The sequence below is a fragment of the Sminthopsis crassicaudata genome, chromosome 2, assembly GCF_048593235.1.
Source record: "Sminthopsis crassicaudata isolate SCR6 chromosome 2, ASM4859323v1, whole genome shotgun sequence".
NCBI lineage: Eukaryota > Metazoa > Chordata > Mammalia > Dasyuromorphia > Dasyuridae > Sminthopsis > Sminthopsis crassicaudata.
Genome location: NC_133618.1, coordinates 661330819 through 661343785, shown reverse-complemented (window position 1 = coordinate 661343785; position 12967 = coordinate 661330819). Strand labels below are relative to the sequence as shown.

Here is a 12967-nt window from a genome sequence, read left to right as displayed (position 1 = left end):
TCTGTCAATCTCCCATTTTCCTAAGAAGAGGAAATTGGGCATTAAATAAAGAAGGGAATCTTCTAAGAAAGTAAAATGGGGATACCAAACCTTACACTACCTACTCTAAGGATTGTGAGGAGAGTGCTTTGCAAATCTGGGATTGCTATATAAGCATGACTTATTATTAAGAAATAGGTTTTTTTAAAAAAGAAATAAGTTAGATGCTTCAAACATCCCCTGTTCTATGGAAGAATGTTTACATCCAAGTCAGTAAGGGATTAGAATATGGAGTAAGATAATCAGGACTATAGAGATAAAGACTGATGATAAAACAACTGAATGTGGTCTTATAACAACAGAACATGGTAATATGTGCTATTGCTCATGTTGATATGGCAACAGAATACAGACATGTAGCAACAGGACAAAATGTTATCACAGTAGGATACTGTGGTGTAACAATAGATCCGAGCTTTGTAGCCATGGAATGTGGTACTCTAACAATAGCATGTGGTCGGATAGCAACCACACAAAACAAAACAAAACCCACCTCGACATACATATGGCCAGATCCCACCCTCTCAGCCTCTGAATTACAGATGGTCACCCCATAACTACAGCATTTGGCTGTGCTCAATCTTGAAATATACTTCCCAGGGCTCAAGAAACAATTTTCCCTCTGATTCCTCTGGAATCTTGTCCAGCTTAATAGGAAATAAGGAATTTTCTTTGGGATAATACATTCTGCAAGTGATGACAATGTCATGGGGGTGAGGTAGTAATATCGGCTGAATTCCCTAAGAAGAGTCTTAAGACTTGAATGAAACAGAGTGAGGGAGAAAGTCCTGCTAGTTAAATCCAGCTTAAGGATGATAAAGAACTTTATTCTAAGCTTATTTATTATAGAAAGATCAACCAACCCCTCAGATTGTTTCTTAGAAGATTCCCTTCTTTATTTAATGCCCAATTTCCTCTTCTTAGGAAATGGGAGATTGACAGACCCAAATTTGCCCACCATTAGGAAGTTCAAATAAGATAAGAGATGGAAAACTTGCTCTAAGAAGCCATTGTGTTGCTGTTTCTACTGTTCTTATTGGTGGTAGTGATTAGTAATTGTATTATTGCTATTGCTACTGTTGCTACTATTATGTTATTATTGTTGCTGTTGTTGCTATTGTTGCTGCTGTATTATTGATGTTGCTATTGCTGCTGCTATTGATGATATTGTGTCATTGTTATTATCATTGCTGCTTTTTCATTATTGTGATATTGTTGCTGCTATTGTGTTGATATTACTTCTGTTGTGTTGTTGCTATTATTACTGTTGCTATTGTTGCTGATGCACTATTGTTATTCCTGTGATTGTTACGTAATTATTTCTGTTATTGCTGCTATTGTTACTGTATTATAGCTTCTCTTGCTACTGTTGTAAATGTGTTGTTACTGTTGTGTTGTTACTACTCTTGGTGCTGTTATTGATCTTGTTGATGATATTATTTCTGTTGCATTATCACTGCTGCTGCTTTTATGTTGTTGATTTTGCATTGTTGTATTACTGATGTTGTGTTGCTGTTGTTCTTATGGATGCTCATCCTGTTGCTATTGCTCTTGCTGCTATTTTCCTATTATTGTTCTTGTTGTTGCTATTTTGTTAAAGTGTTGCTGCTGTTGTTGCTGTTGTATTATTGTTGTTCTGAGCTTCATGGTTGATAGAGTGAGAGCATTAAACCTGGAGTCAGAAAGACCCATCTTTGAATCCTACCTTGGACACTTAGTAACTGTGAGACCTTGAACAAATCCTTTAATCTCTTTTTAGATTTTAGATTTAACAAACATTTATGAAGCACCGAATATGTGTCTAGGTTTTTCCATCCATAAAATGGGGTTAAGAATAGAATCTCCTTCCTAGTTGCTGAGAACCTAATGAGATCACACATGTAATGAGTGAAAGGAAAGGAGGAACCCCATTTCTCAGCACATAGATAATCCCATGAGGTGCAGTATCCCCTGTAAAATGAATTTACAGGCCCGAAAACCTAGATTGATAAATAAAAGGTTTATTGTAGTAATTTGGAAGTAAAGTTCAGTTAGACGCCAGGGCCAGAGGTGGCCGCTGGGCGGGCAGGAACTCTTACATGGCTGGAAGAATACCATGTGTTGGCTGGGAGGGCTCCTGCCAAGAGGGCATTCCTGCTCACCTCTTTTATACCCAAAAGATGAAGGGCGGCACCCCTAAGTTCTCAGCGAGCTTTTCAGTTAGCTCAGATCAGGTAAGGGCTGGGGGAAGCTGAGCTGATGATGGGGATTGGGCCCAGATATTCAAAGGGTGCCTTTGACCAGGATTTGTGAATCCAAGGTCAGCCATGGGTTAGGCAATTAGAAAGGAATCTTAAAGGGACCTCAACCCCATTACATGTACAGTGCTTTGCAAACTTTAAAAGTCTCTTTTAATGCTAGCTGTCGTCACTGGCGATATTCTTGGCATCAGAGCATTTCCAATTCCTATATAAATTTCCTTGTGCTTTTTACCTTGTTCTTCAGAAGTTGTTTTCCATTTTATGTTAAAGTTATTTGTCTCCCAGCTTATGAATCTGCCATTCAAGTCTTCTCCTTCAGGTTATTTGGTCTCTTTAGTTTGAGTGCTGCCAAAACACCACAAAGAGACAGAAAATCGTCTTTCCTGAGTTTCATATCAAAGATAAGTAATAATAGCAATAATAACTAGCATTTATGTAGTACTAAGGTTTTTACAAAGAATCTTACAGCTGTTATCTTATTTGATCCTCACAACAACCTATTAATATTATCCTCACTTTTACAGATGAGACAGAGGTTAAGTGACTTGCCTAGAATAGCATAACTAGAAAGTGTCTGAAGTCAAATTCAAACTCAGTTCTCTCTGCTTCCATATCTAGCATTCTATGCACTATTGTACTTGCCAACATGATTATCCTTGTGATTTACTTCTTTCCATCAAGTCTTTATTCCATCAAGCTTCTAGCAATCAGAAGAGGGGAGGCTTGAGGAAGATTAATCAGGAAAGATCTTCACTGCCTGGGGAGAAACTGGGACTTCAACTAAGATTACCTCACTTCAATCATCTTATATCAAGAACCCCTGTGGAGGCCTATAGGCTCAGTCCAATGTTCCCTGATATTTGAGGAGAGACAGAATAAGAACATGAGTCCCTAATCTCCTAAAGTTTCCCTGTCTGTATTGAGGAGACAAGATTCACACTCAAAGAAGAGAATAATACTGAATAGAGAGGAGCAGCAGAATGTATGGCTAAGACAGTAAATGTTACAGGCAGCTAGGAAGAGAGATCTGTGTTAGATAAATTTGTAGCTCATTGAACAAGTATAATGGATCAATGGCTTCCTGGAGGAAGGTCCTTAACCCTGTGCTGTTCAGTGTTTTTTTTTTTATTACCAATGACATGAATGTAGACATAGGAAACAATCATCAAATTTTCAGATGACAAAAATGAGAGGGAGTTAATACATTAGTTGACAGAAGAAAGATCCAAAAAAGACTGGACAGGCTGGAACAATGTATCAAGCCTAACAAGATGAAATCTAAATGGAATAAAGTGGCTTAAAAGATTTTCAGAGCCAGGAGGTGGGCCTGTCGTGTAGTGATCATGACAGACAACAGATGGCCAGCCCACATGGTACCCTGGTATCCTGGAGGTACTAAAAGAATAAGATGGAGACTTCCAATTGATTCAGTGATATTTATTGGCAAGCAGGACCAAGAATCACTAAGAAAAGAGAGCTGGAAAGGTGGTGCTCTATTAACAAGGTGTACTCCCAAGCCTATGAGAGCAATAATCAAAGAATTGATACCTTGTGTGGAGGTTCTAAGAACTGAAGGCACAAGTCCAGCATAAAAAAGATGCAGTTTAGCAATAGTTCATATGAGGGGGGGGGGGGGAAATCTTGAGTTTTGATTGACCACAAGCCAAATAAATAGCATACAAAGACTTCCCTCTCTTCTTTCCCTTTTCTTCTTTTACCTTCATTTTCACCACCTCTTACCCTTTTACTTTTACTTTCTTCCTCTCCCTTGTTCATTACTCTTCTACTATCCCCTATCTTTTCTCTCCATTTCTATCACTTCATACTTCTCGCACTCTATCATTCTTCACCACTTCTTTTCTTCCTTTCCCTTTCATTCCTCTATTCCTCTCTTTCTTTTCCTTATCCCATTGACTCCTTCCCTCTTCCTTTCATTCATCCTTCTCTTCAGACATCCCTCATTCTTCCTTTATCTTTCCATCGCATTCCCTTTATCTTTACCTTCCCTCTATATCTCTCTCCTTTAATCCTACCATCTTGCCCTTCCTCTCCTTTCTTTTATGTATATATATATATATATATATATATATATATATATATATATATATATATATATATATATATATATATATATATAAAGAGATAGAGAGATCTTCCTAATTTCTATAAACTTCTTTTCTTTAGCCCTTTCTCTTAATTTTTTCTCCTTTTCTGATTCTCTCTCTTACTAGCTCTCTCTCCCTCTCATCCTCTTCTTCCCTCTCTTCTTTCTTTTCCTCTCTCCCTCCCTCCCACCTCTGTCTCTCCTTTCTCTATCTCTCCTCCTTCTCTCCCTCTCTCTTCTTTTATAGAGAACCCTCTTCCCTATACCATTTGATGTCTCCTCCTTTTATCCCTCCCTCTTCCCTTTCATAATTTCCTCTATCTTCCCTCCTCCTCTGCCTTTTCCCTAAAGAAAATTGTAGCAAACCAGAGGGCTCTCTTACCAGAAGATGAATAATTGACAAGGGATGTTTAAAGATTCAGTGGAATTTTTTCAACCTTGCCAGGCTTGAATAACTCATTTTTTTCTTCCTTTCTTTGAAGAAATCCTCCTCACTGGCCCCCAACTCTTGGTCTAGATTCTTTGTCTCTCTTTTTTACATGGTCTGCTATCCTCTTAGGACTCCCAGAAGATGATTTATTCCTCTGAAGATATCACCCCATCTATTTTCTTAATATCTTCAACACATCCCAGATAAAATAGGCCCCCTTTCACTTTAGTGAGTTAAGGAACAGTACCAGTCTCATCTCAGAGGGAGGTCAGAGATGAATAGCTACTTTCCAGAGGTCACACAGGCAACAGTTTTCAGAAAAGAGAACCTGAGGGATCTGGTTTCTCAATTCAGCATTCTCTTTCCTAGTTTTGAGTACCGCAAAATCCAGTTGTTACTAAGCCATCACAACATTAAAATTTCAGGTCATGCAGAAAATGGAAGCATGGTAAAGTGGTCAGTTTCTGGACTAGAACATAGGAGACACAAATTTTAGTCTTATTTGTGTTGCTACTTGTTGTTTGCTTGGAAATTTTTCAATTCTCCGGGTCTCAGTTTCCTCATTTGTGCAATAAGAATAACAATAAGTTCTCCCTTCCAAAGAATCAGAAAAATAATTCAAGTGGTAATATTTGGAAGAAATGTAAAAGCTGATTACAATGAAGTAGGATCCTTCTTTATCCCTGGACAAATGTTTCCTGCAAATGGACTCATGTATGCCAAACTAGCACCTAAGTTGGAACTGTCCCACCTCCTCTATCCTTTCTATTGCTCTGCTCTTTATCTAAAAGTCACTACCCTCAATGTCACCTAACCCAACAAAAAAGGGGATTTCTGTCTGTCTCTGGGTCTCTGTCTCCTGTCTCCCTCTTTGTTTCTTTATTTCTGTCTGTGTCTCTCTCTGTGTTTGTTTCTTTATTTCTATCTGTGTCTTCTTTGTGTCTTTCTCTCTGTGTGTCATTGTCTTGCTGTCTCTGTCTGTGTGACCCTTTCTTTAATTATGTTCCTGAAGCTTAAAGTCTTCCCTCTACTCATCACCTCTGATAATCCTCCTCAGCTTTAAAGACTCAGCTGAATCCCATCTCCTCTAGGAAGCCTTCCTTGACCAGACCATCTTATAATGAAGTCTTTCTCAAATAATACTTTTCAAGTTTCCTTCATACCAACCAATCCAGGCCTGTGGGTATTCAGTAAGTGCTCAATAAAGTCTTGTTAAAGAGCACCAAACTGCAACTCTAAGCATGTTAGCAGCTCTACCTTGGTGCCATCTAGTGGCAGATCATTTTTCCACACATCCTTTCACCAGTTCCCTCTCCTTGGTTCCCTTTTTTATATATGGAGAAATTCAAGTCAAGTTGGGAGAAAGGGACTGACCCAAGATCACAAAGTCATTATCTTCCCCTTCCCATCATCAGGAAATCTGATGCCAAAAAAGAGTAGTTTCAGTAAAGAGGAACTGATTTTAGTGGACAGAACCCTACCTAAATGTGGGTCATCAAAGCACTGAGCCTTTTCTTGGACAAATGAATAGGAGCAGGGGAAGGAAGGGGGAAGGGGAAAAGGGGGAGGGAGGAAGCAAGCAGGCAAGGACGGGAGTGAGGGAAGAATAGAGGAAAAGGAAGGAAGGGGGAAGGAGGGAGGGAGAAAGGAAGGAAGGAAGGAAGGAAGGAGATAGAGACAGAGACACAAGGATACCACAAGATCATCTTGTCCAAACACATAATTTTATAGGCGAGAATGTTAGGGCCCAAGGAGGGTATTATTATTTCATACTTACCACAAAGTATAAACCGAGGTGTTTCTATACCCTTAGCTTCTCTCCCTCTGAACTATCGTGCACAGGCTCCTGAATTAATCTTCCTAAATGAATGTTTTCCATGTCACTTCTCTGTTTAATAAGAGCTTCCAGGAGCCCCCACCTACCTCCAGCATTAAAATCTCAAGTCCTTTACCTGTAGAGGGCATTTCATATCCTCCATAATTAAACCTATTCAAATTTATCCCTTATTTTTGACCAGTATAGTTGCCCTATTCTAATCAAATCAGTCTCATCACTGTCTCCTCACAAAGATAGTTCAAGTTTTCATTCATTTATTAATGTTACTCTTCCTGTTTTGAATTTTTTTCTTTTAAACCTGCCTCTCAAAGTCCTACCTATTCTTTAGACCCCAGCTCAAGTCTTGGCTCCTCCAAGAAGCTTTCTCTCACCACTCCCACCCTCCCTGACTTCTCATTTTTCTGTCCACCTCTGGCATGTAGAGTCCAGACCCTAATCTATGTCACTTGCTATTCACAAACTGTCTTGAGTTTTTCCCAGTGTCATGTGTATGAATCTTTTAAAATCCTCAAAGCCCGGAGTTTCTGTTGCCCTTAGACCAAATGGGTTTGACCTAAAGGGACTGTTCAGCAAGTGTTTGTGAAATACATGAGAAAAATTACAATAATCATACATATCCCTAGATATATATGCCATGAAGCTACCAAGTCAACACTTTCACAGGTTTAAAAGATCCTTAAAGATCAGGAGAGAAAGAAGAGGTGGCAAAGTGGTACAATAGAAAGGATTCTAGATTGGATGTCAGATGACTTGATTTCTCTCTGATTCTGACTCTGCTCAGTTACTTGCTACCTGTGTGGCCTTGGCCAAAGTTACTTTCTTCCTCTAAATCTTAATTTTCTTGTCTGATGATAGTGGAGTTGGACTAAGCAGCCTCTAAAATGCTTCCCATCTCTTAATCCTTGATCCTATGCTTAAAGAAATGGCTTGGAAAGTAGAAGCAGGCACATCTATTCTTACAATTCCTATGGTTTTCTTTCAAAGGGATGGTGCTATACCTATACTGGGAAACTCAAGGGACTGCCATAGTTCTTCACTCAGAGTAGAGTCCACTCTCTCACAAGGTTTTTGCCCCCCTTTTGTGTCATAGATACAATAGTCTTTAGAGCCTATGTTAAGCTGAGCCTCCTGTGGCCCATTCTCCCCTTGCATCCATCACCCAAGACTAAAGAGATTAATAAAAGACTCCCATAAATCATCAGCTGAGAGCACATCAGATATTTACAGCCCCGCTTCACTTTGCAAAGAGATTAAGTGTTTGCCGATTTATTTTCCCTAATGCACCAGGAGGCCCATAGAAGTCTGCAGGGGGACTGTGTACCCCCTGAGTTTAGCCTATGGGCTGGTCAAGTATTAGGACTGAAAGGTGTCCATGGTGCTGAATGACTCCCAGTATTTCCATCAATGATGAAGATTTGAAATATTCAAAGCCCTATTCTAATCAAATCAATCTTGTCACTGTCTCCTCACAGAGATAGTCAGTTCAAGTTTTCATTCGTTTCTTAATGTTATTCTTCCTGTTTTGATTTTTTTTTCTTTTAAACCCGCTCTCAAAGTCCTGAGGAAGTGAAATAACTGAAACGGCTGGAATTGGGGGAGGGTGAGAGGTAGACAAGGGAATGTAGTTAAATCCAGGAGCCACAAAGTCTAGAGAGAGAGAATCTTAGAGTTCATCAGACCTTAAACCTCATCAGATCAGGATAGAAAGAGATAAAAGTTTGTCTTGGCCTTGGATCATTTTTTTATCTCTTTGTGGTCCTCCATGACCAGCCAGCCTGGCCCTCTGACTCTTCCTCCAGACTTTGAGTTATTGCAGCTGCAGAGCCACTCTGAATAGTGCAAAGACAGGATCAGTTGCTTCAGGAGAAGGGGGCAAGGAAGTAGGATTCAGAATTTCCCTTAATTAACAATAATAACAATGACAATAAGAGCTACCATTCATATAATGCTTACTATATTCCTGGCACTATGCTAAGCACTTTATAAACTTTATCTCATTTGATCTTCACAGCAAACCTGAGAGGAAAGTGCTGTTATTATCTTTGTTTACAGTTAGAGAAAGTGAGACAGAAAACATTAAAACTGATTTCTCCAGAGTCACACAATAAGAATTTGAGCCTAGATTTTTAAGTCAGGGCTTCCTGATTCCAGGTCCAACATTGTACTCACTGTGCCATTTAGCTTCCCCTAAGCATTTATCAAGTACTTACTATGTACAGGGCACTATATTAGACACTTAAGATATACATACAAAGAATTAAATGACCTTTACTGGAAAGTACCTTTCATTCTAATGGAATGGAAACATACATACATATATGTCTTTCCTACTTCTCTGAGGCAGCATGATATGATAAAAAAAAAAAGTGGCATTTAAAGAGTCCAAAAACCTAGGTTCGAGTCAGATCAGCTCTATCACTAACTTGCTGTGTGACATTGGACAAGACATTGAATCCTCAGTTCTTCATCTATATAGTGAAGGCTTTACATAGGCTCTGAAGACTATTATATCTATGACAGAAAAGAAAAAGAAGCAAAAAGCCTTGGAGAGAATAGTCTCCACCCTGAAGGAAGGACTGGCAGTCCTTCAAGTTTTCCATGTAGACATAGCATCATCCATTTGGGAGAAAACCATAGGAATTGTAGAAATAAATAGATGTGCCTGTTTCTATCTTCCAATAGAACTAGACAAACTTTAAGGTGCCCTCCAATTCTAACATCCTGGAGTTCCCATGGAACTGGGCTTCCAGGGTACCCTGAGCAGGAAATGGAAGAAAAACAATTCATCAGAAAGTCTTTTGTGAGCACCTATTATTCATCTATCTCATGTACTAAAGGGGAAAGGGAGATGGTAAAACAGCACAATACTGACTTGTGGGAGTTCATACCCTGGTTGGAGAGTTAAGACCATATTATAAGAAATAACTCAAAACCCCCAGAGTTCTGCATACAGTCGATGAGTAATATTTATTGGATAAATGATCAAGTGAACAAATGAAAGAACAAACAAATAGATTAATGAATGGCTAAACAAATGAATATCTATTTTCCTTGATGGGGAGAACTGAGTATATAAAATTAAGGAAGTGGTCTGGTACAAAAATGTGGAGTACAAATAGGGCAAAAGGAATGCTGAAGAGAGGACAAACACCAAAAACTAGGTCAAGGAAAACTGTTTGGGAAGGGAGAGCCCAATAATTGGACTATGGCTAGGATCTGGAAAGAATGGAAGTAGAGATAGAAGTGACCAGCTTCATCTGAACTAATTGGATCTCTATCAATCTCTTTAACTGTGGTAAAACTCAGCCATGGTAAACTTTCTCTTTAAAAACTACCTTTATCTCCATAATCTGTCTCCATTTATTTCCCATAATCCACTATGGCTTGTCTGTTTTCCTAGGGTCAAATGTCTATATCCGTTAGGCTGATTGGTTCTAGGATTTATGTTCTTTTAATCTATTATTCCCTAATAAATTTTGAAAAACCCTAAGTTCACTCTAACTAAAGAGAGAAGTTTGTTCATACCCAAAACTGGAGGAAACCATAGCAACAAGCACTGAGCCAATGATACCCACAGATCTCAGACTTTACCTGAATGAGTTAGACCTATCAGAAACTCAAGTTATGGAGAAATGAGAACCTATATTAAGTGCAGGTCTTTTCCCACCAGGAGTAGGACAGTGTAGGAGAAAGAATTCTCTTTGGCTTGGGAATCAGAAAACAAAAGTGTTATTGCTGCCTATGCATATATTTTCTTTTCCTATAAGTTCATGAGGGCAAGAATAACCTCAAGAATCATTTAACTTGATATCTCTTGCAGCTGTGGTCATAGAGTTCTGTACATAGTAGATGAATAATGAATATTTGTTAAATGAATAAATGAACAAATGAATGGGTAGATGAATGGAAGCATGAATGAATAGCTAGTCTCATTTAATGGGAAGTGACATAGTTATTACAGTGTAATGCCAGAGAAACTGAGGCAAGATAGAGATTAGAGAGTTTTAATATTTTATTAGAGGGAGAGTTTGGATTGGGGGCAAAACAGGATCCATGTTGAGCCCGTCTGGCTGGATCAGACTCGTGTCTCAAAGTATCCAGCAAGGAGTCAGGGATTCCAGAGACTCTTATAGGGCTCCAGCGATCAGGGTTACAAAAGCAAGATTGGGGTAAAGCACTGGTGAACAGGAGTTCCAGGAAAGGATTATAAATTCAGTTCTGACAGGTTAGGAGTAAAGAAGGCTCATAAATTCTGATAAGTTGGGAAGAGGTTAGGAGCCACTAAGTCTGGTTCAGAGGGTCCCATCTAGGTATCTGAGATAAGTTATCTGCAGTTTTATGACACTTTGGAATGCTAGTGGTCAGGGCTCCTAACCCTGATTATCTCAGTCCTAATGGCCAGGAAGGGGGGGTTGCCACCAGGGAGACTGAGGCAGAACAATTCAGGGAAACTGAAGTAGAACAATTCAAGGAAAGTGAGGCAGAACACTTCAGGGAAACTAATGCAGGGAAACTGGGGCATAACAACAGGTATAAAAAAGCAGTAAAATATTTCCTATTCTGATTTCCATTGTCGCCCTAGTCACTTTATTAAGAGATTCTAAGTGCCCATCATAGTGTCACATAATCTTTACTTGCAACATAGACTTACTCTTTCTGACTAATTGAAATCCATATTTAAAAAAAAAATCTTATTTATACTGCTACTTTTTGTTTTTATATGAGCCTCTGAATATATGGTTCTCCCCTAAGCTGGATAGGGAGGTACATGTTCACCTCTCTTCTTCAGGGGTAAGTTTGGTCATCAGAATTACAGTTTCATTCCAGTTGTTTGTTCTCACTATTTGCATAGTTGTAGTTTTATATATTGTTTTCCCATTTGTACTTTCTTCACTCAACATCAGTTCAAATAAATAACCCCATACTTCTCTAAATTCATCACATTTGCCTTTTCTAATGGCACATTAATAATCCATTCCATTCATAAACCACAATGCATTTAGCCATTCTTCACTTGACAAATCTCATCTTTTATAACCCTCTTCTGTTCCCTACTGACCACAAACTATGAGTAATAAGCGATATTCCTGGATTTGTACTGGGCTTTCTCCAAGATATTACCTCTTTCCTGAGCCTGAAGCAGGTGGTATTCTGTCCTACAGACTGCCTCCTTGGGAACTCCTTCTTTCTACTGATGGGTATTGTTATTTCTTTCTCAGGAGTTGTTTATAAATTGTTCCTTCCTCCTTACCTTTGATTCTTTGTTTACCTCCACCCCATAGATTCTCCTCCTTCCAGATCATAGATGCCCTCATAGGAAAAGTAATTGGAAATATTTTCCCAGAGTGAATTTTGGGTATCCTGTTATCTCTGCTCTTGCCTGCTTCCCAAACCTCAAGAAAGGCCAGTGAGAAGTGAGAATCCAGCTACCTGTACTGTTCTTTCAGGAAATGTCCACTAAGAATCTTTCTTGGTAGATAGGTAAGGGGACTATAAGTATGGAATTACAAATACATTCTGTCTTGAATTGTTTAACTGAATTCTTTTATTAGAAGGCAGAGGGAGGGGGCAGTTCTGTTGTGGGAAGTTATCACTGGGAAAGGATAACTTTGTGTGTGTGTGTGTGTGTGTGTGTGTGTAGGGAGACAGAGAAACAGACATACAGAAACAGAGATAGAGACAGAGATCATTAATAAATTATTTTAAAAGAAAAAAATGAATATGTTTCATTGCCCCCAGAACAAGGAATAAAGGGAGAAATCCAGGTCCAGAAGGTCCCAGGCCAAGCTGAGCTTTCCAATTCTCCCCTTAAAGCCTCATTGTTTCCTTATATGCTATCTTAGCCAATTTGTGATTAGATTTGAAAGGAGGAGAGGAGGATTAGTGTTAGCCTTGAAATGAGGTACTTGGAGACAAAGAGAGGTGATGAGCAGACATTAAGGGTTGATGAGAGGATATGGTAAAGAGCAGAGCCATCACAGCCTTTGTACTCGTGTAATGACCCTCATTAGCCAATCAGGAGTACCCGAGAATAGAAGAAAAGAGACTGGGGAAGGGTGAAAAAAGGCCTTGTTTTACTCAGGGTTCTAGAGACAGAAAGTCTAGCATCTTCAAGTTTACAAGTAATACAGAATGATCGCAGGGTCCTGAAAAGAAAGCATAGGATAGTGGGAAGGAGGGCTGAATCTTAAGTCAATGGCTGAGCCAGCCAAAAAAACAATAGTCTGGCCATATTAAGAGAAGCAGAGTTTGTAGAACAGGAGAAGTGGGAGTCTCTCCTTTGACCACTTCTGAAGTGCTGTGCCCAGAGCCAAATG

General features: G+C 39.2%; 1 protein-coding gene across 1 annotated transcript in view; it reads left to right on the top strand.

Moving 5' to 3' along the window:
* The window catches only part of CCDC33 (coiled-coil domain containing 33), a 195407-nt gene that overhangs the window by 116813 nt on the left and 65627 nt on the right, over positions 1-12967 (top strand).